Raw genomic sequence first — 25,714 nt, 5'->3', positions numbered from 1 at the left:
GGACCTGAAGGAATGCATGAATGTGTGTGTGTGTTTATGCATATTTGCGTGTGTAAAAGTTTTTCTTTTTATGGGCATGGCTCTCTTCTCCTGATTTTATAGAAGTTTATTGATCCAACCTTTCTGCTGCCTGGCCAGGGAGAGACAAGAGCCTTCTGGGCAAGAGAAAGAAGCCCTAGCAGTTAATCTTTATTATTACTATTATTTATTTATTTATTTATTTATTTATTTATTTATTTTTATTTACATTTCCAATGCTATCCCAAAAGTCCCCCATACTCTCTGCCCCCAGTCCCCTACTCCCCCACTCCCACTATTTGGCTCTGGCTTTCCCCTGTACTGGGGCATATAAAGATTGCAAGACCAATGGACTTCTCTTTCCACTGATGGCCAACTAGGCCATCTTCTGATACATATGCAGGTAGATACAGGAGCTCCATGCAGTACTGGTTAGTTCATTAATCCCTGGGCTGTTAAGCAACAGGTGCCAGTTCTTCAAGAGCAGCTTCTGACTCTAGAGTAATTTAAAAATTAAGAGAGGTAAAACATACTCTGGCCTGAGAGTAACATAGGGTTAAGATAGCAAATTATCAAGCAAAGAAATTTAAATTAATATCCACTTATCAGTGACTATAGATGACTGTGAGCATCCACTACTGTATTTACCAGGCACAGGCATAGCCTCACACAAAATACCTATATCAGGGTCCTTTCAGCAAAGTCTTGCTGGCATATGCAATATTGTGTTTGGTTTTCTAACACTAAACAAGCAGTGAGATGTATAAAATAAATAACGGAAAAATAAACTGTTAAATTTTAGCATTTATTGATGCACAGAATAAGAAAAAGTTATATCAGTGCTTATTGAAACATAGAAATTTAGTAAACACTTAATAAACTATTAAATTTTATCACCTATTGAAACACAGAAGAGTAATAAAGAGTTAGTAACGACTCTGGTTTTTGAGCTTATTTAAGCACAGAGCAGTTAGAAAGAATCAAGTCTCCAGTGGTAGTTATGGCATAGAGTATTATGAAGTCTAATAAAGTACAGCAAGTAAAAATAGTAAAAAGGAGCCAGCAGTTACCAGCCACAGAATAAGCAAGAGATTGTTAAGTCCCCAGAAGACACCATCTTCAGCATCCAGCATGGTTACAAGGCCAGCGATCATCCATCTTTTGACCTTAGTCAGTCTGACCTCTGTGTCTACTTCAGCTCCTTCCAGTAAGGCCGGGCAGAGGCATCTTCTTCTCAGATGATTTTATCTTGTGTCAAATTTCTAAAAACTAACCAGTGTAAACAGAAGTGTTTAGGAACTAAAGAGTATGAACCAAATCCTATTTTGAGAAGCATAATACTACTGTCAAAATAAGAATGATCTTAAATTAACTATATATGTTGTTCTTGAAAAAGAGTGTTCTTAACATCAGTAAGATAAGTCTTTGGTTGATATGAACCAATTCTGAACCATTAATATGTTCTATTCTTGTGTTATATGATCTAATTCATAGATATTTTGGTATATTTTTCTTGTTCAACAGTTAATTACTTAATAAATATGGTCTCAATCCTTGCTTAAATCTTTTAATTCATTTCACATTAATGTATATGACAAAAAGATGAAGTAGTTATTTGAACAGAAATAGGTTTTCAAACATGGACAGACTTTTATGAGTGAACAAAGTGCTCACATGTCTCTCTGAATCCATGGCACTCATTTGCAGTCACATCAATCTGTTATTTCTTCTACCTGAGAAATCATAGAAGACACATGTTCAAACTCAGCAAGATTCTGAAAAAGAACAATTGTCATAAAGTTAATTTTCTTAATTGATTTCTTTTCTCCAGGAACTGATATTCTAAAATGTTTATGTTGAAGTACATAAAAGACTATAAACATAAAATGTCATTGACACTTCATAGACGTTGCAGGCCATCGACTAAACAAAATGGAATTGTTAAACATTTCTCCTCAATTATTCATACACCAAACTAGGAAAGAGGCCAACAGAAAGTAAAAATAGATAGAGGAAGGTAGGGAGTTAGCAAAAAGCACATGAAGACAGAAAGAGGACAAATGATGGAGAAGGTATATCTGACAATTGGGAACAGCAAGGTAAGGTAGTGAGCAATATGAAGGGGGGGAATCTACTAAAACCACTTTATTGCAAAATACCATGTTATATAATTGTTACATGTTAAGTGAAATACTTTATAAAAAAATCAAAATAACAATCCAAAACACTTTTCAAATGCCTACTGGAGGTCATTATCCCTACTTACCTCAAAAACATCTGAAATTTCATTGCATCTCGTAAAGCTGATGTCTAAGCAGACTGACAAAAGATTCTTTTTCTTTAGAACTTATTCTCCTGTCATTGCTTTTAAAATTATAACTAAAATAAAATAGCCAATAATGTTTCAAATGAATAGCAATTAGTGATAATTGAAAAACTATATGATTTAAAGTCGATATAATACACTTTACAAAGATAAAGATCCTTGGTATATGTATCATATAATGAGTGAAGGTCCAAAAAAATTGTATGTATCTATGTAGAATCAAAACTGCATATAAAAGTGGAAAGTATTCTTGAAGTTTGATTGGTTGTTTCACAAAAACACAGGTAAGATATGAGAATACTTTGCAATTCTGGTTTTTTATTTATTTATTTTTTTTATTTAACTTATAGGATTATTGAAAGCTTTGTGGATCTTGGACTGTTATCACTACATTTATCATGATGCAAATGCTCGACAAGTTGGAGATTTCAATGGAACACATTTTTTCCATAGTTATGCAAGAGTATGTATGAGTATCCTTAGCTTCTTCAATAAATGCTAAGGATTTTTCGGTCAGAACGTATAATGAGACAAGGAACTAATAGGAGGCAGAAAAGGAAAGGCTGATAGTTACCTGATAGTGTGACAGGGCTAAGGAGAGGTAATCACCAAATGTTTGCTCTGCAATTGCCATAAAATTTACTTCAATCAAATCATAAGAGCAGACTTGTTCCAGACATTTAAAACTAGAACTAGTTGACCATATCATCCTTAGGAGGTTAGTAAGTGGAGAAGCTACTAACTTCTTATTCAACCTATAAAGATTGAAGACATGGAATTAGGTAAATAACAGTCTAACTCTGTAAGGTAACAATCAATCTCTAGATTGTTTTTTCCAGTAAGTGGTAGGTACAGAATCAACTGAGCCTAAGTCAGGTTGACATGAAGAAGAACTTCCTTATATTGTTCAAAATGTATGGTTTATTCTTTCTCCCAGCACTGCCAAAACATGGATAATTTTTCCATGGAGGCAGTACATTAGGAAAACAAACAAAAAAACCATAAACAAACAAATAAAATCATACTTTAGGAACTTATCAAACCCTGGCTCTGAAATGGCACAAATTCCAAAGCCCCACCATATCACTGCCATTTGTCAGTCCGATGAGCTAATGGAATCAGTGAAATCGATACTGTGGCATGTCTGGACGACATCATGAAAGAAGAATCTCCGCAATTCATTGTCATTTTTTCTATTGTGCTTTTGCATGTATTAGTGGATGCCATATACAAAAGTATATGACCAATTCATTAGAGTATTTTCCTGAGGTGAGATTTGCGATCTGCTCTGGTTAAAATGGCCAAAACTTAGTGACTGTGTTGTATCTACAAAGATACTAAAGGTAAGAGCAGTATCACATATGTGAGGAATCATAGATTAGTAATATTATCAAGGAAGCCAAACAATTCCTTCTATCCACACATACAAGATCTCCATATACTATAGTCTTAAATGTGTCAACTAAAAAGCTATAGCAATGATAAAGTACATGAAAATTTGGATGGCATAATGTAACTTGGTAACCACCTGCTCCCTTGCTCCTGAAGCATGAACAAGTGCTTACCAAATCCCTACTTCATGTATTACTGATGGTGTACTCATTTCTTATCTGACATGGCATTTGAGTGTGCAAGTTGACTTCTCACTGTGTGTTCAAATAATCTATTACACAGTCTCTTTTTGGAATGGTTTTGAAAAGAAAGTTAGCATATTTTTTCCTAAATATACCCTTTCCAGAGAATCAGTGTGAAATGGTGAGAAATGAGAGTTAAATAGTGAATCTATATTGTAAATGTCTAAGTTAAAGACACACTTAGATTTTGATGCTCCAAGTGTTGTTGGCCTTGAGGGATGAGCTAAGTGAAATATTGATGCGAAAGTTCTACATTTTAATAGAAACAGCACTCTTTTAATAGCAAGAGCATCCATTCAATACTTACTTGACACAGAGGAAAAAAATAATTGTTTTACTTTGTAATGTGGTTTATTCAGCAAGCAGTCATTGATTTTCTTCTCTGTGCAAGTTTGATCCTTGGTGCATTGGGAGTTGGAATAAAGAATTGCCTTCAGTTCTTAGTTTCCATGATCTCTTGATATATTCAATAGAACAGTCATAACCTGTCATACAAAATATCAGGTCTAATAATATATGAGAGGAACAATGTTCTAATCTTTAAATAGGGATCACAGCACATAAAATAATTATTAAAATGAATTGATTGGCTCCGTCTTACAGTTTCATGCTTATTGTACATACAGTGAGGCCCACAAACTTTTAATTTGTAATGAGATCTCAAGTAATGAGTTGAATATACAATTTAAAATTATTATTATAATGATATTTAGGTGAGTAAATTTTCTTTTTTTCATAGTCAACAACGTTTTACTATACATCTCAGATTTATACATTTCATATATGCCTTTAAAACTTCAATTAATAGATCAATACCAATTATATATATAGATACACACACACACACACACACACACACACACACACACACATATATATATATATATATATATATATATTATGTATGTATGTATGTATGTATATGCAGCAGTGGTTTACAGGCATAGGACTTAGGAGGAGGATGGAGGGGGCTTTTCTTGGCATGTACTGTCAACCGTGATAGTGGAATGTGTCCTTCTGACTTAGCTGCCGTGACTGAATTTTACTATCAAACAGTTTGAACATGTATACTGTTGCTCATTGGAAGAATGAGACTTGAACTTCATATCCTGCATTTTTTGAAGTCTTTAAGACTTAAATGCTTACTTTCCTCCTAATAGAGCTCCAAGATCATCCTATGTAAACAGTGTGTCCACAAACTGCCTGGAACACCTGCTAAGAACCACTGCCTACAATTATTTAATGTCCTCAGGCCTCACTGAATGAGGTAATGGTATGATGAATTTCTTCTCACTGTTCCTGGAAAGTGCTTTCCTCATCTCGTAAGCATCCTCATCGGGCTCCCCGTTACTGGCTGAGTAGTACTCTTTGACTCTCCTGTAGACACTGTAAGCCAACAGCCAGTATATTTTGACGGCAACTTGATTGGATACTCTTATGAAGAGATCAACAAAAATCCACCTTTTCTTTCTGAAATTTCCTCTAGTAACTCCATAAGTTAAGCAGCCAAGCCAAGACGGCCGAATTTAGGGGCGACAGTGAGAGCTGTGACATGTCCATGCCACTCTTCCCTAACTGCCGAGCCTTCTGCATTGCCCATAATATAATCAATAAGTTCTCTGCCGGGTGCCTCAGCAACGATGAAATACTCTGGCCAGTGTGCAAGGTACTGTAAGGAAAAAGGAATCCCATAACTTTCTGTAAGTGGATCCAAGTTAATGTTGTAGAAGTAGAACAAATCATCAGAGGTGAAGGCTGGGAACATGGTCATTGTGATGCCACCAGCCTCTTACCAGCTCGTGTATATTTTCAATAACTTGTTAGATGATGAAGAATTCCAAAGAGGCAGAATGTATAGAAATAGTTACACAATACCATGTATATAGAAAATTAGAGAATTTTATTAAAAACAATGCATGGTGAATAATATTGGAGAAAAGTTGATCTCTCAAACTTAGTTTTCCTTAAAGGAAATACCATAATTTTTCATAGAATCTGCCACCTTGCTCACTGTTTTGATGATGTAGGACAAAAAGTACAGTCACAAGCCATGAAGTTTAAATTATTTTGGATGGCAATATCATTAAAGCTGTAGTAATTTACTAGTGGAGAAAATGAAGAAAATAAATATTTGAGAAATGATCATGCCTTCGGTAGATATCCTCATAACCAAACCCTCTAACTGTTTGACCTGAAAAACCACACAGTGAAAAGAAAAAAAAAAAACAATTAAATTTTCCTTAGCCCTTAACAAGGATGCTATTATATATACATATATATATATATATATATATGTATATATATATATATATATATATATATATATATAGCCATATACATCCACACACATGATACACACATGTATATAATAAGGAAAGTTCAAGCAAATAATGTTATTTGATTCATGTCGATACAGTAATTACATTCAGAATCTTCCTGAGGTGATGAATATGAGAAAGTGGAAATTTTTGGTTTCTTTGAAGACACAGTTAAGTTATAATGTTTCACTGAGGGAGACAGGTGAAAGAATGTTTTGTTAAAGTGGACACATGAAAGAATGTTTTGCCGAAGCAGCAATGAAAGGATGTTTTGTTATAACACACACGTGAACGGTCCCATGATGATTAGAAAGGATATAACTATGACTCCACAGAGCAAGCTTGAGCATTGGTTCACTTGGTTCTGCCTTGCTAGTCTTTGCTGAGGATACATGACATGTGCATGTATTAGTTCACTTCACATTGTGGTGCTGAGCTTTGCTTTTGGTGACGTCATAGAGAGAAAATCCCCAAGGTACTTCTCATGAGGTTTCTGCAACTTCTTGGTGCTTCCATGGACTTGGGCCAACTGGCAAGCCTCCAGTTTCTTCAAGAATGAACTTCCCTTGCTATTTCATATGTGTGTGTGTGTGTGTGTGTGTGTGTGTGTGTGTGTGTGTGTGTGTGTGTGTGTTTTGACTACCAAGTGGACTGGACTGCAGTTGCCGATTTATGTATAAGGTTTGCTAGTGGACTGGACTAAGAACAACAAAGATTGGAATCACCCACAAAGAAGTATTCCTAAACATCTCAACTTCCCTTATATCCTAATAAGCTTTCTTTTCTGCTACCTCTGGTGGGCCCTGGGCTGGAGAAGAGGTTGAACCTTTATTAAAATAGATTCTGAAAAATCTATGCCTACAAGAAACAATGGAATGCTTACGGTGGTAATAACAGAGAGAGTATAGAAAGTATAGAAATTCCGAAATGATTCAAAAAAAGGTCAGAATATTGTAAAATGTAGATTCCAACAGCAATGGGAAATCCTACTGAAATATCCAACTGAAGCAGAGAAAATATATCCCAATGTTGTTTGAAAATCTCTTTGATTGAACTTACATTTTTAGTACAATATCACTGAAGTGATGTGAAAGTTTTAACCAACAGCAGATTACTTGGAAGATACTATGTCACTTACTAATGAAGCTAAGGACATTAAAGAAATCATAGCATAGAGAAAAAGGAATAAGCTTTGGGAAAGCAAACTCTTATAATATTTCATTAATTCAAGAGAGAGAAAATTGACCTTTAAAAGCAGTATTATTACTACTAAATATGTATCAATCATTATAGAATTCTGTCAACCATTTGACAAGTAAGGAGATATTTTTCTATATAAAAGTAATTTTTTCAGATAATAATTACTAAATGTCACATAAAATGCTCAGAACAAAAAATGAGAGATCAGAGGATAAAATTGCACTTACAAAATGAGTTCTTGATACTTGATGCATGCACAGGAAATATGATTGCTAATACTGTGTTTACGCTTGAATTTGCTGTGGGAAAAAAAAAAGCAAACATTCTTTTTCTGACAAAGGAGTGATTACTATGTCAGCGTACATATAATGATCACCTCTATGATCACCATTTCACATGTGCATGTAAACATGTGGATATCTCACAAGCCTCCCTCACAGATGAAGGTCTACAGGCAAATTTTGGCTGTTAAGTGGGAGAGAGTCAGTCTTTTCCTGGTAACAGACCTGATATATTATCCAGTCCCTAATGAATAGTTCTAAACTCATATACATATAAACAACACCAAATGAATTCAGAAGCTTGCACTTGTTAATTTATGTGTGTCTTTATTTGCAATTATTAAAGAACAAGACTGATAACTTGAAAAGTGCTTCAGATGGGAATGCTGAATGATTTGGAACAAGGAAAGGTTTAGAATTATTCAAATAGAGTACATACATTTGATATTCTAAAAAAAATTATATTAAATTAAAAAATAAAATAAGAGATTGAGGACTTCCTTTCAGGAATGGGCCTCATAAAACGTAAATCAAAACTCAGAACTTGTCAATCTTGCTCATATATTGGTTTTTTTTCAGTAGTTTCTACAAATGAGAGTTATATACTTACCTGAAATAGCTTTAATGGATCCTTGGAGATTTTAAATTAGTGGAATTTGAGTTTAAATAGATTATATAGAACAGTTTCAAGATGGAACTGTCAGAGTCAACACAGTAACTTTGAAAGAGCTTGACTTGTTTCTGTGTGTCACTTCTAGTTCACCAAACCAATGATTTTCTACAGCTTTGAACAGCATTTCCACTATCAGTACAAGGTTTTTGCTGACTTGGCATCGCTCTCCTTGCTGTGATTTAGCTACATCTTCTTTTGCTTATGCTGCTGTATTGTTCAAATTTTATGTATAATGTATGAAGAAGCACAAATGTGTATTGTGTCTTTTATATTAAGAACTAAGTAAAAGACATTCCAATATTAATAATAAATGAGTAAAGACAGTTTACAATAGACTAGGCATATAAGTATAATATCCAGAAGCAGTTCTGAAAATATACCATTCATTTGAAGCTTGTGGACAAAGGACTCGGTTTTTGTCAATGTATTCAGCAACAATATAAAAATGTATAATATGAATTTATGTATGTGTACACACATATATAAACTTAATATAATCACTCAAGGTTTTTCTTAATATCTGGTTAAAAGAAACATCCAGAAACTAAAAACTGATATCTTTAAGAAAAATATAACAGATAACATGAAATAATGATCTGTAAGCTGAGAAATTGATTCAAGATTTCCTCTAGGGTTGTGTCTTTCTTGACATTGGATGAGGTCAATGTGACATTAGCTTTAAGCATTTTCTGGAAATGACAAAGGAGCACATGGCTCAAATGGGAAATAACTATAGGATAACTTCTTTCAATTTTATATTAAAGTAATCTTGGAAGTCATCCAATGCTGAACTATATTTCTAGAAGCATTAGTTCTCTGCACAGTAGCCTGACTGTTATGCCAGATGGACCATGGGGATCTAAGTGACAACCCTGACCATGATGCCACACTTGCTAAGTGATGGATGGCCTTCAATTCTCTCTTGGCTAATATTGATTAGATATATTGAAATTTTATTTAATGATATATCAAAAAATAAGTCTTGGTAATAAATCAAAAAGACGCTCTTTGAACTGAATACTGGCCATTTTTCATCTGTGCAATAGCTAAATTAATATTTACAGAAGAATTGGACCATTATTAGGCAAGTGTTTAAAGCAGTGCATCACTGCTTTCAAGACAAGAGATAGGTGGATATGTTTCTGCAGATCTATGCACATTCAAATACATTTTAAATGTATTTTTTACATTTTTCTAAAATTTCCCACTCACTAAGTTCTCTGCCAGAATTTATATAAATTTTATACCTGTTATTTTATTTTATAATCTCCTGTCTTTTTGTTTATTGCCATTGGGTATCATATTTTGCATCCTTGCTTCTTTTTCTAAACCATCCTTTTAAAAAGCATATTTATTCTAGCCCAAGTACCACTGGGTTTGAAAAATATACAATGTCAGTATTTTATTTACATCTAAATATAACTTAATTGATAACATTTATTTTACTCCTCTTTGATTTCTAAAACTAGAAATTTGTTTTAAATCTTATAAGATAGTTTCGTTTCTTTTGATAATTTTTATTCCAGCATCTTTGTATTTGTCCATCAAAGGTATTTGAGCTAGAAAATACATATAATCTAACAGCTTCAAATAAAGCAAATATTTAAATTTGTCTTGGGCACATTGTAAATGTATTATACACTCTATAAAAGATAGGTATTGGTACAGAGACACACATGCTGATCAATGGAATATAATTGAAGACCCAGAAATAAAACCACACACTTATGGTCATTTGATCTTTGACAAAGAAGCCAAAAATATACAAAGGAAAAAAAGAAATCATCTTCAATAAATGGTGTTGTTCTAACTGGCTGTCTCTATGTAGAAGAATGAAAATAGACCCATATTTGTCACCTTGTACAAAGCTCAAGTCCAAGTGGATTAAGGACCTCAACATAAAACCTGATACACTGAATCTAATAGAAGAAAAGGTGGGAAAAAGCCTTGAACTCACTGGCACAGGGGTAAGTTTCCTAAACAGAACTCTTCTTTTATTTTTTATTACATTCATTAGTATCCAAATGATTTCTTTGTAATTTATTTCATAATAGTTTTTTCTTCTTCCTTCCTTCCTTCCTTCCTTCCTTCCTTCCTTCCTTCCTTTCTGTCTTTCTTTCTTTCTTTCTTTCTTTCTTTCTTTCTTTCTTTCTTTCTTTCTTTTCTTTCTTTCTTTCTTTCTTTCTTTCTTTCTTTCTTTCTTTCTTTCTTTTTTCTCTTTGGTTTTTCGAGACAGGGTTCTCTCTATAGCCCTGGCTGTCCTGGAACTCACTTTGGAGACCTTGCTGGCCTTGAACTCAGAAATCCACCTGTGTCTGCCACCCGAGTGCTGGGATTAAAGGCATGTGCCACCACATCCGGCAATAGGTCATATTTTAATTGATATTATTTATGTGGATAAACTTACCTCTTATTTTCATAATAATCAGATTTAAGTACAATTTCCTTAGTATTTAAATGTTGTAATATTTTAATGTAATTTCACTACTTTGAAAAATAACAAAAGTAAATGATACCTGTATTTTTTCATTAGACATAATATTTTTCACATACTTTGTTCTAGGCCTGAGAAGCCTGATATCATTGTATTACTTCTTTCCCTCCTGTTTAGAAAGTTCTATTAGACAGCTGTTGGTTACCAAGACAACGTGTGTGCCACATTTGCCAAACTGAAATGTCTTGCAGGGCTGTTCATTATTGTAATTCAACACATCACAGCTGGGGAAACAGTTGATGGTTTCTCCTTTGGCAGATTGAATATTACATTCTGGTAATATGAACATTAGTGCTCTGCTGACTTGAAAGTCACTATGCAGACCTAGCTATCCTCATAGCCTCTAACTGTACTAATCCTCCTTTCTAAGCCTTCTGAATGATGTTATTACAAGTTATTTTCTTTTCTTAAGAAAAACCCTCTTGGGCTGGAGAGATGGCTCAGTGGCTAAGAGCATTGACTGTACTTCCAGATGTTTTGAGTTTAGCCATTTGTAACAGAATCTGATGCCCTCTTCTGGTGTGTGTGAAGACAGTGGCAGTGTACTCACATACATAAAATAAATAAATAATTCTTAAAAAATAAAGAAAAGCCCTCTTTTTAATAAATAGACAAGCATTACTGTTAATAAGGAACAATTTAAACACCTTTATAATAATGCACAGAGCACTTTCTTGAGGCATTCACATACAATAGCATCACTCTAGGGAAATCCTAGTATTGTCTAAGAAATTAAACTAGAAGTATTAAAACCTCAGTAGTTCTACACAAGCCTGTGTGTTTTATGATATCTTTAATAGATACAAAATAATTTAAAATAATTTTGCTTATGAGGAAATTTTGACTAGTAATATGCTACATTTTTTCTTTATTCATATATATTTCGACAAACATACTTTTTGTTCAGTTAATCATACCAAAACGGTTATGGACCATAAATCATTTGCTTGTATTTAATTTCAATTTTTCTTCCTCTTAGGAAAAATATCTATAAGTTATTGAAAAAATATTTTAAAATTTGAAAATACCAGATATTCATGAAAATTTTAATATGACCAAGCCTTTTGGAACACTAGAACACAGTAGTGTGTCACACTTGAGAAAAGGAAAACAGAAATCTCACTGACTAAACATTTCTTATTCTTATTAAGGAGATATTAATTTATTCATTGCTAATTGTAGTAGAAGAAAATTGTGTTTTTTAGAAATAGCATGTTGTAGTAGTAGTTGGATGGTGCTATTTTCTTTTGATAGTACTTGTCTTTGTGGGAGAATCAATATTAAGTTTATATTAATGAAGAGATAAGTAACAGTTTACATGATTACAACCAATGTAAAATATTTGTGAGAATTTTATGACTGTCATAAAGTATTCCAAGCATTTTAATTGGCCTGTTTGGAAATTGTGTAAATTTAGAATTTTGTATAAGTGAATCATCCATACACTTAGGAGTAGACATCTGAAAGCTCATTTTCCTTGTCTGCCTTTTCTTCTGTATTGTAGTAATTTTCTAGTTACGAGCATCAGACATGTCATAAGGTAAGATTATAGACTCCGAGTTAAAATCATTTTGAGTAGTGAGAAGATTCAATAAAGAAAACACAACTCCTTATATAGGCAGAAAAGGAAGTTTTGGAAAACTTCGTTACCATAGTGTCTCCTTAATATATTCAGCATTTTGGAAGGAAAAGAACTAAAGAAAACAAACACACACATACTCCTTTTTGATCAAAAATACAGAAACTGAATTTTTGTAGCAAATGGGAACTTTGAATACAGGAGCTTCTTTAAATCTTGCTTCACGCAAAAATAAATAGAAAGAAAATTATTTAGAAAATTAAGGGTAGTCAAGAGTAGTTCCTTATGCTTGTCATCCTCATGCTAGTGAGTCAAAAGTAAAGACAAGGTTTACTGATGCAACACTTGGGTCAGCCTGGATTATGGTTTCTAGGTCGTATCATACATAAGGTTTAAGTCAGACATAGAAAGAGTAAAATGAAGGTTAGCATACAAGAAAGTTTCACATACTGTCAAAATATTGTATTTCAACACCAAGTGGCATTAGAGGGGCTACAAAGAAAGCAACACAAGCAGGTGTGCACTCTTACAAAGGATAAGAGCTTTGGAATGTAGATGACCAAAATAGATGTATGCATCAGGCCAATAGCCAAAATATTTCAGAACTAGATTGTCACTGAAAATGCCAGGTACACAAAGAATGTGTCCTAATTTTTAGTCAATTAATAACTAGTCTGATGTGCTTTCTCAACAAAGAGAGACTTCCTTCACTTTGTATCTATTATGGCTTTCTGAACAGAAACCTGAACTGAAAAATTGAGTCACTTAATGTTAGAGGAAAAACTGTCTCTGATGACAGTTACAATCTCACAAGGAGTTGAGCAATGGCTTACATATTCTTTATTGAAACCCCCCTTCCTGATTTCAACGATATAGACAGTTTTATGTATCTTACATTTATTCTTGTTGTTTTCAGACCTTGAGGAGGCTGATCAGAACTTTTGGGAGACAGGGCTTCAAGTTTAACTCGCGGGAACATTACAGATCATTGTGTTCTCTGTGTTCAGGAAATTGGGAAGGTAGGATGTAATGATATAATTCTCAAAATAGCTCTATTATGTTGTTACACTCATTTTAAGTAAATGAGCTGAAAGAAATTTTAGTTATTTTGCCTTAATGCTAGGTCATGTGACACTTCTCTCCAATCTGGCTGAGTCAAATAGGTTTTCGGAGACTGACGGTACAAAGAGAACACATGATAGCATCTATTTAAGTACATGTGTCTTATGATGTCAAGTTTATTTGTAACTTCTCCTGGCTCTTCCTACTCCTATTAAAAATAACTAAATTTTTGTTGGACTATACCTATTTTATCTACAACCTTTTTCAGTATAAAATATTAGGGAAAAGGAGCACAGATCATAGATTCAGCAAAACATAGGTTGGAACTTAATTTGGAATGAGTGATGTTAAAAAAAAAATCTGTGGATTAAGTTAATCTCCTCCAAACTCTCTGGGATATTACAGTATTTTACTGATTATCATTTTGTATGGAAAGTCACCTCAGTGAAATTTAAAAGTTTAACAGCAAAGATCCATTGTAGCAGATAATTTCTTAAGTCGATGAGGCTGAATTAGAACATTTTCAGCAAAGTCTGGCGCCTGTGTATATCTGTCAGCCATTATTCCTACGAACTCTGTTCCTTACTTTCAGTCCATCCACTGTGGTGGCAACACATAGGGGATGATGGTCAGTGCTTATTACAAGAGCATACATTTTTAATATGTTTCACTTCCTCTGTGAAACTCAATTCTTCTGAAACATGTCATATTTTTGTTTCCTGATTCTCTCCCTCTCTATAAGGCCAGATCTGCTTCATTTTTAAAACGTTACCCTACAGTTACTTTTTCTTTGATGGACGTACAAATCTTTCCTTTGACTCCACATATTGTTAATAAATAGTAGTGCACTTAAAGAAGGTTTATTTATATTTCTGTGTCATCTGACAAAAGAAAACAACCACCTACTGACACACATACACACACACATACACACATTAACTCTATCAGGCATAGTGTTTCACATCTCTATTTTCTTTTGGGGGTTATTTACTTTATGTGTCAGAATATTTGCCTGCTTGCATGTATATTCACCATGAGCATGAGTATTGATTGAAGTTAGTTGTAACTACCACAAGGAGAGAGAGAGAAGCACACCAAGATGCTAAGCTTTCATTTCCCAAAGGAGCAGGGGGATTCAGCCTTCTTAGAAAAGACTGACACCCAGTTAGCTCACTCCAGTTACTTTATTCAAACATTATACAAGGTTAATTGGGGCTGGGAAAGGTTCCAGCTATGAAAATTATCTTGCCCTTTCTTCCCTTGGGAGAAGGAAACCCACATAAATCACAGTCCCTTTTGACCATGGTTAGCCATAATCAAAAAATAAGGAAGGGTACAAAGATCAAAAAGGGGTCTTCCCAAATGATGAGGAAGGGTATAAAAAATAAAAAGTGTTGTCTCAAGAGAATAAATATTTCGAAAGTATCACAGAGCGTACCTTTATAGATCATAGTATTTCCCACCAGTAACATGCCAATACCATTATCTCCTTTGTTGAAGAAAAATCAATAGCTTGATTCCATGTACTGAAACATAGCTCCAATTACAAAATTAAATGCTATTTTCCAGAGCTCATCATTATATATACATAGCAGCTCACACCCATCCATAACTCATGTTCCAGGGAACCCAATGCCTTCATGTGACCTCTGCATGCATAGCTTTTTTTTTTTTTATTATAAAAGATAAAATAAAATTATCTCCCAGAGTTTTACTTAGCATGAATAACAAAAGAAATTGTTAACTGTTGCTGATATTGTAAATAATAAAATACCTTTGTCTTTTTAAATAATATAGTCTGTATCAATAAATATATAAGAACATTCAACTTGACTTTAACTCTGCTTTCATTGGTCATAAATTATATTAATTGTCAATTAAAATTATTTCATTGTTATGCAAAAGTTAAAAAAATGTTACCCCTTCTAATTTATACTTAGAACAGGAGCATACTCTGAAGATATATTGCTTTGCTGAGAAATAGACACAACAGCTTCTTCCAGATTTATGTAGCATCGTAGTTTATCTGTATACTCATTTACTATCATCTATATATGATTCCAGTCATCTGACTTGTAAAGAATAGCATTGGAGCTGAAGGGCTTTGAGCTACTTACAATTCCTGCTTAAACTCTCTTTTGTACATTTCTCAGGGTTAGCCTCAGTCTTAGCTCATTGTTCCTCTCTAGGACAGCTGCAGACAATAGGGCAATAGCTCATCCTTTGAAAAGGCTAGAGTATCGTGCAGCATACGTGCAATATATATCTGGCTAGTGCCTATTATGCACCAGGATTGTGAAATAGAGCAACTGAGGCACATATAAATCTGTAATACTAATGTTATTATTTGTACTTTGAGAGAACAGAAAGTGAGCTATATTTTAAGAGTGATATAAAGGGCTTCTGGTGTTCACTCTACATGTACATGGTTTACAAGTTATCCATTCAGTATTTACAGCAAGAAAGCACAAAGCAGAACAGGCAAAGTCAACACTTCCTATGTTTATATGAGAAATAACTCACAGTCCAAATGATTACTATGAAACAGGAGTGAAGCAAAATAATTGATAGGACTGAATTTCTTATTCTACACATGTCACCTGATAATATTGTAAACTGAACCAGTTTAACGAGCAGATTTTTGACAAAATTGGAAATAATTCAGTTTTATGAGGAACCCAAAGGAAAACAATAATAATAATATACTTTAACATACATATTTAAATCATACAAAGAATTAAATTATGATGATTAGGCTTAGTCCACACATACTGACATAGTTGTACATTCTACTTTCTAATATTAAAGAAGATAACATTACTTTTATCTATATTACAAACATATACTAATAAATGTGAAACTGTGGAGTAAATAGAAATGTAGACAAAAAAGGTTCTATTTCAGAGGGGGTCCAAACTAGAAACAAATCCTAAATGAAAAATGGGATAATATTTTACACGTAAACAACACTTAATTATGTTGATGTATGTTTTTTTGCCATGGTCGTACTTTCCTGCCTTGAAGTCAGATCATCCTCATTGGTATCAGAGCTTTTAGTTAGGTTTCATGTTTACATTTGTACTTTGGTAATGAGTAAAGCACAATCAGTACCGTGCAATTAGTGCCTAAGGGGCTAGGCTTTAGGTAGGCACCATATGCAATTCTCCATGTTCAATGAGTTATAAAGATGTTGTCTTTAGCAATAGGATCTTATTGTCAGTTTGCTGAGAGCAAGCAGTAGCCTCGGCAATAGCATGAACGGTTCATGATTTTCCACTTAGCCCCTTTAGCAAGTAACTCATTTACGTGTATTCTGGATAATTTTATGCTACGCTTTTAATAAGCTCCAAGTTTACCATTGTCCAGAAAGCCTGGATAAAATGGAGAACTCCCTTCACTGGCAGGGCTTCCAATCTATGACCTTGTCTAGGGAGTTCAAAACCCCTCACATATGTCTACCTATAGAATATCATAGAGCTTTGGATAAGATTGCAAGTACACCTTGCTTTTTCCTGATAAGAACCCATTTAGCAAGCACCTGACATTCCTGGAATCCCCTTCCATACTAATGAGGCCTTTTAGTACCCAACCTTTCAGCCAATGTACTTTGTCCATTCTGGATATTCTGGCCCCCATCCCCAAAATCATATAAATCTTGAATCACCTCGTGTAATGCTATTCTGTATCCCTGCAGCTGGTCCTGGTGAGTCTCCATTTTCATATGTACTCATGGAATTTCAGAACCCACTGTCCACTGTCTCTGCGTTCTGTGCATTCTTAGTCCTATATCAGCTGCTGATGGTAGGTCTCCAGTATCATATACATTTATGGTGCTTCAGAACCCACTGTTCATTGTCTCTGCTTCCAGTGCATTTTTAGCTCTATGTCAGCCGATGATCCTAGGGGACAGGGAGAATCATAGTCATATTCCCAGAAATGAACACTTATTTGGTGACAAGTCATGCCTGGCAGAGGCTCTGTCTCTCTTGTTATATGGTGATTTCATTTAGATCATATACACACAGACACACACAGAGGCAAAAAATATACATATTCATATGAAAACAGCATACTATATATATATATATATATATATATATACAATATATATGTATATATATATAATATGTATATAGTCTCTATATATATTTATGTATTCCATGTATATATGAGATATTTCTAATTGCTGGCTATTATGAATAGAGCAGGAATGAACATGGCTGAACAAGTTTCTCACCGGTAGAATGAAGCATTCTTTAGTTATATGCTCAAGAGGGATATAGTTAGATCCTGATGTAGACCTGTTATCAACTCCCAGAGAAACTTCCCACTAATTTCCTCAGTGGTTGTCCAAGCCTGAATACTTACCAAGGATGGATGAGTATTCCAGCATTGGAATATGTTTTTTTTTTCTATATCTATATCTCTATAGTGCAACTTTAGTTTGAGAATCATGATACCTACAACAGTTTTGTTTTTTGTTTTTTGTTTTTGTTATTTTATTGTCTTTTGGTTTACATACATTGAGCTCAAAGTTTCTCTTTCAGGATGTGTAAAGAACTATGTGTGAATTGCATTGAATCTACACATTGCCATTGGTTCAATGGCCATTCTAATATATTAATCCTACCTATAATTTAGAAGAGAAGATCTTTCTGTCTCTTGATTTCTTCTTTAATTTCTTTCTTCAATGCCTTAAAACATTTAAATACATTTAATGTACAGGTCTTTTACTTACCTGGTTCATAATACAACTTTATTTATTATTATTTTTCTCTCTCAGGAATGGCTCTCACATATTGATATATGCTATTTTCTCTCAGGCTTTCAGTGCCTTTTCTTTTCTAGGCTTATTGCAATTTTATACTTTTAGATGATAACGTTATCTGAGATGGCAGTGTTCTATACTGGTTCTTATTTGTCTTCTCCAGTGTCATGCCTACCTGAAAGCTGCCATGCTACTTATCATTATGGCAATGGGCTGTACCTCTCAAGCCATAATCCAGCCCTAAATACAGGCTGTCTTTTACAAGAGTTCTCTTGTTCTTGCTATCTTTTCGGAGCAATAAAACCCAAACAAACACAACACATATGCACTTCCACTTCTCTGATTTGTAAACATAGAGAAGGATCTAATTTAAAATTAATATTGTGCACTAACTTAGCTTATAAACACTTATTATGTGGTAACTACAAGGCAATAAGATTGGTCCATAGACCATTTTCTTCAGGAAGGTTAAAAAAAGAGAAAGAAAAGAGAGTAAATGCACAGTAGGATATTAGGGTAAGTCTAGAGAGTTCTGAAAGGCTGGGCAGTGATGGCACATGCCTTTAATCCCAGCACTTGGGTGGCAGAGGCAGGCAGATTTCTGAGTTCAAGGCCAGCCTGGTGTACAAAGTGGGATCTAGGCCAGCCAGGGCTACACAGAGAAACCCTGTCTTGAAAAACCAAAAAAAAAAAAAAAAAAAAAAAAAAAAAAGTCTTCTGAAAGGTGTGTTATTAACTAATAGATGTTTTTCAGAAAACTATCTCAGTCTTTTACAATGGAAGAGATGAGAGATGCTTTTCTAAAATTGCCTAAGTGGTTTTCTTCTGCCTAATGTGGCTAATGCAGCCCTGTATTTCCCATCTGAGAAGACCTGATGGCCACTCTTTAGGAACAGGTACTTAGACGCTGGCCTAGATAATTAAGGACAAGACACAATCATCCAGAAAAATTATTGAGTTTTATAAATGTTCAAAACTTAACAAAATCATTGACACTAGACTGTCATAAGGCATAAGAAGTGACATAACCATTTTTTTCCAGTCAGTAAAAAGGATATTTATGGATATAAATACTTCTGATCATGAATGTATATTCTCAATGCCTAGAGGAAAATGTCAATTCAAAGGACTTATTGCTTAGTTTCTTTGAAGACTTAAGGTGCATGTTTCATATGATGACCCTATTAAAGTACACTTAGAAACTCGTTCTTTAATAATCTTTATTATGTCATGGAAGTTCTGAGACAAATTAAACTTTATCTGCAAACTACCATGTAGAGTATTTGACTAAAACAATGGAATTTGAACCATGCCCAGCTGTGCCAGCTAATTCCCTAAAAACATGGAATCTAATGAGTATCAGAAACAACAGACTCATCTCAAGTATCTCAAGTCTGCTACTTTAAACAAGTAATATCAAGATATACACATGATCTTATAGTTGTTGTTATTCATAGTAAAAGACTTTTGGAATTTTTCCGATGTGTGATTCTGTTTCTTGAGGATGAGACCTATGATTTTCCCAGATTATAAAGCTGGTAGTGAAGATAATAAACACTTATACTTTAAACGTTAATCATACATAGACAATATATTTAGCAAAAGTGGCTGATCTGACATTGGATGTCACACAATTACTACCCTGAAATAGTTATCAGAGCTTTTTATATGTAAAAGATATTCAAGGCCTCATGAACACAAGTATGCAGACACTATTTTAAACTGTCATTAAAATTTCAATCAAATCTCAAACATTTATGTAAAACTAAACAAAATTTTCGAAGTAAACTGACATAACTCATCATCTTGTGTGTCTTATTTCATTTGATCTTCAACAATATCAGGTAGTTGAACACAAATATCACGAAAACCCTGTAGCTCTTAGACTATATCTTAATTTATATTTAAATATTTGAGATTATTATTTTCTTCCCTGAGATTACCAACATTATCAAGAACATGAAACTCCTAAAAGTAGATTTCTACTCTAATTGTAGTTAAAGGCTGTGGGTTATAGAAAGACTATCATAGGTATGTATTGATATGAGACCTATTAATAATAAATATGATAGCCTACATGTTAGGCAGGGAAGAGTTGAGACATCCAGGAAGGAGAATGTCAAGCACAGGACATTCTTCCAGGAAGATGTGACAAGACCGACTCATAGTTCCTGAGCACAGGTAACTAGCCATATGCAAGAATGTGGGTTAGAATAAGTAGGTTAATTTCAGTTATGACCTAGTTAGATTGATATGTGTTTGAAAATATACTTTAAGTCTGAGTCTTATTTCTGGAAGCATTTGGCTAGAAGGATAAACCAAATTTAACTTCTACAATGGATTTTTGGGATTCTCTGGAATCTCATATTAGAGTCATTCAACCAAAAGACCCTTACTTAAAATTCCAATTTTATATGTACTCAACCTTGATACTGAAAATGTAAAATATTAGCAGAAAAACTTCAGGAAATTAAAGTACAAATTTATTACAGAGAATTAGTAGATAGTTATAAAAAGATTACAAAGGAGTAATGAAATGTCTAAAGGAGACGTAGATTGAGCATGTGGAAAGAAGCATGGTTTCATCAGCTAAGATGGGAGAATTAGAAAATTTAGTAGCTTGCATGATGTTTTCAGGGAAGAGAGAAGAGGTACAAAAATGAAAATCCTTTATTATGGTTTCTTGAGAGATGTGGCTGAGATAATACTAAAACCTTAGATTGATATTTTGTTTATTTCTTATAGAACTCATCTCTTCTGGTCTTTTACTTAACTGCTGTTATTTAGTGCACAGAAACCAATGCTCTGTTAGAAGAGTTATAAAAGACTTTTGGTGGTAAAGATTTTTATATTCCTGTTCTCTATATGAATATGTACTATAACACAGAAGTAATTTATTACCTCGTAGGTACTACATGAACTTTATTTATTCTTTTTAATATTTATTTATTTATTTGTGTATATGTGGGTGTGTGTGTGTGTATGTATGTACGTATTTATTTATTTATATACTGCCACTGTCTCAGACACACCAGAAGAAGACATCAGATTCCATTACAGATGGTTGTGAGCCACCATGTGGGTGCTGGGAATTGAACTCAGGACCTCTGGATGAGCAGCCAGTGATTTTAATCAATGAGCCATCTCATTGGACCGCACTATCTGAATTCTTAAAAGCAGTTTTAGTAGCATTAGTGAGGGTTTAAAATATTAAGGCTTCATAACAGAGATAAACAAATTTAAATAACTAAAATAAAGTTTTTGTGCTAAAAAGTAAAAGAATGGTCCACTGAGAAATTAAGTTGTCATAACAAAACTTGTTAGAGTGACTGACAACCAAGTAATTCTGCCTCCCTGAGATGCTCTTTGAACTCATGATGGAGTTGCCTAGGAGAGTGTTAGAAGCTGGACCAACCCCTGGCTTTTTTAGAGGCTCTGATTGTAGTCTCCCCTCCGCCAGCCTGAAACCTGCTTGCTCAGGTGTGGAGCTTCCTGCTCATTCGTTCTGCCACGCCCACTGCTGGAACCTGCGGAGCCACACACGTGCACCTTTCTACTGGACCAGAGATTATTCGGCGGGAATCGGGTCCCCTCCCCCTTCCTTCATAACTAGTGTCGCAACAATAAAATTTGAGCCTTGATCAGAGTAACTGTCTTGGCTACATTCTTTTCTCTCGCCACCTAGCCCCTCTTCTCTACCAGGTTTCCAAAATGCCTTTCCAGGCTAGAACCCAGGTTGTGGTCTGCTGGCCAGACACAACATCTGATGAAAGAACAAAGACAATGATAGCTCTGTGTCTTTGTCTGAAGGCAGACCGAGCAAGTTCTGATCTGCTGCTTGGTATAGGACTTTGACCGAGTTGAGGTTTTGGTCCCTGCAAACCTAGCCTTCATCCTTGAAGTAGTTGTCCTTGTCAATCTTAAAGTAACAGTGTCTGAGGTAACCTGCATTCATTGCTTGATTTAGCTTTCAGTTGACGCTGGTATGTTTTCCCCCTGAACCAGTATGGACCATTCTGTACGTATTAAAAATCTTTCTTGGTCATTAGCTTACACAAGACCTCCCAGTCACATTTTGCTTTTGTTTCTGTTCTTTCTAAACTGCTAACCATATAGAACCCCTATTCCTGTGGGTTCAAGTAATCTAGGCCACAAGAACTCACAATTAAGAGGTGATTCAAGTATGCTGAGAGACTGGAAAAAATACCTGAAAGACTTGTGTGAAGGACGTTGTACAAGTGAAGTAACTGAAGTAAATCATAGAGGTGATATTTTGAACATCCCCACAACCAGGTTGTCAAGCACTGTAGAAGCAGAATAGACCAGAAAGAGTATCCCAGTCCTCATACAAGGTTTATTGAGCACCCTTGATTGCCCTTGCTTAGAGCATCCTAGCAGACAACAAGGAAAGTATACAAGACACCTCTCCACAGTCACCAATTAGAGGATTTAAATCTAAAACAGGATTATTTCATAAGTGCAAGCTGACACACTGAGCCATTAATGTCTGAAATTATAAGTAGTTAAGCTAAATACTTACTCTGTCACACATGAAACATTGCATCTATACCCTGGATTATGATTTTACACTGAAGTACCTACATTCCTGCCTACCCTTATTTTCAACCCTAACTTCCACATAATGAGTATTCCAGTTAGAACTAAATTATTTAAAGGCTTTTAAACTCCCTTTTGTCACACCTACTGTGATTTGCAACTAGTCCAAATATTGGCTGGCTCTTTTTTTTTTTTTTTTTTTTTTTTTTTTTTAACGTATGAACTAACTTCAATAGCATAGGTTGTGGGATAGTAATACAACACACCTTGTTAAGTGAAAGCTGAATATACAGACCATGCATCACTTTCGCTGGAATGTATCAAGACTCAAAAGTGATTCACCACATTTCTTTCCTCTGTTAAGTGAAGCTAAGATCAGTGGGAATCTGAGAATAACCATAATAAACGAAACAGGCTGCCAACACTAAAAACTCAGTGGGAGTTAAATAAACTTCTGTGGGGCTAAGTCATGGAGTTCTTAGGATTTTTATTCACTACAACATATTCTAGGAAATGCAGTGACAACTTACTCAATTTATTGACACTATTGCATTATCAGTAGAGTCCAGGACTCTTATCACCTTCCAAGCAACCCATCATTCCTCCTAGTCTATGCTCATTAATTCTCAGTAGCATTCTAATATTTTCTCTTTTACTTTTAAAGTAATTCTCGTGCACACACATCTTCCCCCCCCACCCCCCGCCCCCGGTTGCAATAGCTCTAGATTCCTTGTCATTCTGCTTTATTTTATTTTCCTTAAATATTAAACATTTTCCATCTTTTCCCAGAATTCAGATGATTAAAGTTCTCTGTATTGAAGCTGTTTTACAATTTTGTTATTTTGTTTTCTATCTGATGTTTTAAAATTGGCACTGTAAGAGAATACGGATTGTGTCCCTGGGTTAGGATTTCTGTGTGGAATCAAAAATCTTCACTTAGATTTATGAAAGTGTTTATTCTCCATATCTTATATCCTTAACATACATTCTTTGAATTTACTAGATACTTTGCAGATTGAAATTTTGATGTCCCACACATATGTATAAGCCTCTCTTCATGTGTGTGTGTGTGTGTGCTTCTTAATGATGTCCCACACAGTATTCTTTCTCCTTTACTTTTCTAGCTCTTGAAAGTCATTTCTACTTTTATCAATCTTCTCAAGGTAGATTGATGCACACAAACCTGATGCAAAACTCCAGTGTTTCTGTTTCTTTATTTGTTTGTTGACATTTTTATTAGATTTTCTTTATTTACATTTCAAATGTTATCCCTTTCCTATTTTCCCTTCTGAAAACACCATATCCAATGTCCCTCTCCCCTCTATTCCCTGAGAACTCTTGAGGGTCTAGTTGGTTGTTGTTCTTCCTATGGGTTGCAAAACCATTCAGCTCCTTCAGTCATTTCTCTAACTCCCCCATTGGGGACCCCATGCTCAGTCCAATTGTTGGCTGTGAGCATCCACCTCTGATATTTGTCAGGCTCTGGCAGGGCCTCTCAGGAGACAGCTAGATCAGGCTCCTGTCAGCAAGCACTTCTTAGCATCTGCAATAGAGTCAGGGTTTGGTGTCTGTGCATGGGATGGATCCCCAGGTGGGGCAGTCTCTGGATGGCCTTTCCTTCAGTCTCTGCTCCACACTTTGTCTCTGTATTAGCAAATTCGTTTGGAATAAAAAAAAACCCAGGATAACAAAAACTATTATCAACAATAAAAGAACTTGTGGGGTAATCAGCATCCCTGAAGTGAAGCTGTGTTACAGAGCAATCGTGACAAAAACTTCATGGTGTTGGTACAGAGACAGGCAGGGAGATCCGTGGAACAGAACTGAAGACCCAGAAATGAACTCACACACCTGTGGTCACTTGATATTAGACAAAGGTGCTAAAACCACTCAGAGAAAAAAAGACAGCATTTTCAACAAACGGTGCTGCTTCAACTGGAGGTTAGCATGTAAAAGAATGCACATATATCCATTCTTATCTACTTGTACAAAGCTCAAGTCCACATGGATCAAGGACTCTCACGTAAAAACAGTTACAAAGAAACAAGTAGAAGAAAAGCAGGGAAGAAACTCAAACACATGGGCACAGGGGAAACGTTTCTGACAATAACACTAATGCTATATTCGCTAAGATCAAGAATTGACAAATGGGACCTCATAAAATTGCAAAGCTTCTTTAAGGCAAAGGATACTGTCAATTGGAGAAAACAACCCACAGATTGGAAAAAGATCTTTACCAATCCTATATTCAATAGAGGGTTAATATCAAATATATATGAAGAACTCAAGAAGTTAGACTACAGAGAATCAAATAACCCTATTAAAGAATGGGACACAAAACTAAGCAATGCATTTTTTAGCTGAAGAGTATCAAATGGCTGAGAAGCACCTAAAGAAATGTTCAACATCCTTAGTCATCAGGGAAATGCATTCAAAAGGACCCTGAGATCCCACCTCACACCAGTCAGAAGGGCTAAGATCAAAAATCAGGTGGCAACAAATGCTGGTGAGGATGTGGAAAAAGAGGAACACTCCTCAATTGTTGGTGGGATTACAAGCTGGTACAACCATTCTGGATAACAGTATGACAGTTCTCAGAAAATTGGATATAGTACTACCTGCCAACCCAGTTATACCACTCCTGTGCATATACCCAGAATATGTTATAACGTCTAATAAGGACACATGCTCCACTATGTTCATAGCAGCCTTATTTATAATAGCCAGAAGCAAGAAAAAAAAACAAAAAAACAAATGTCCTTCAACAGAGGAATGGATTTAAAAAATGTGGTACATTGACAGCT

General features: G+C 34.8%; 1 long non-coding RNA gene and 1 pseudogene across 1 annotated transcript; both read right to left on the bottom strand.

Annotated features, from left to right (window-relative positions):
• Window positions 1-4,386: 4,386 nt before the first annotated feature.
• Gm41242 lies at window positions 4,387-17,319 on the bottom strand. The gene is made up of 3 exons (XR_874945.1): window positions 17,250-17,319; window positions 7,724-7,795; window positions 4,387-4,463 (listed from the first exon to the last, which is right to left on the bottom strand). It is a non-coding gene; the product is annotated as a predicted gene, 41242 (long non-coding RNA).
• Gm9336 (predicted gene 9336) lies at window positions 5,217-5,749 on the bottom strand (annotated as a pseudogene).
• Window positions 17,320-25,714: the final 8,395 nt, after the last annotated feature.

This window comes from Mus musculus, chromosome 14, assembly GCF_000001635.26.
Source record: "Mus musculus strain C57BL/6J chromosome 14, GRCm38.p6 C57BL/6J".
NCBI lineage: Eukaryota > Metazoa > Chordata > Mammalia > Rodentia > Muridae > Mus > Mus musculus.
Note: the sequence above shows the minus strand (reverse complement) of the source record. Positions and strands in the feature narration are given on the sequence as shown.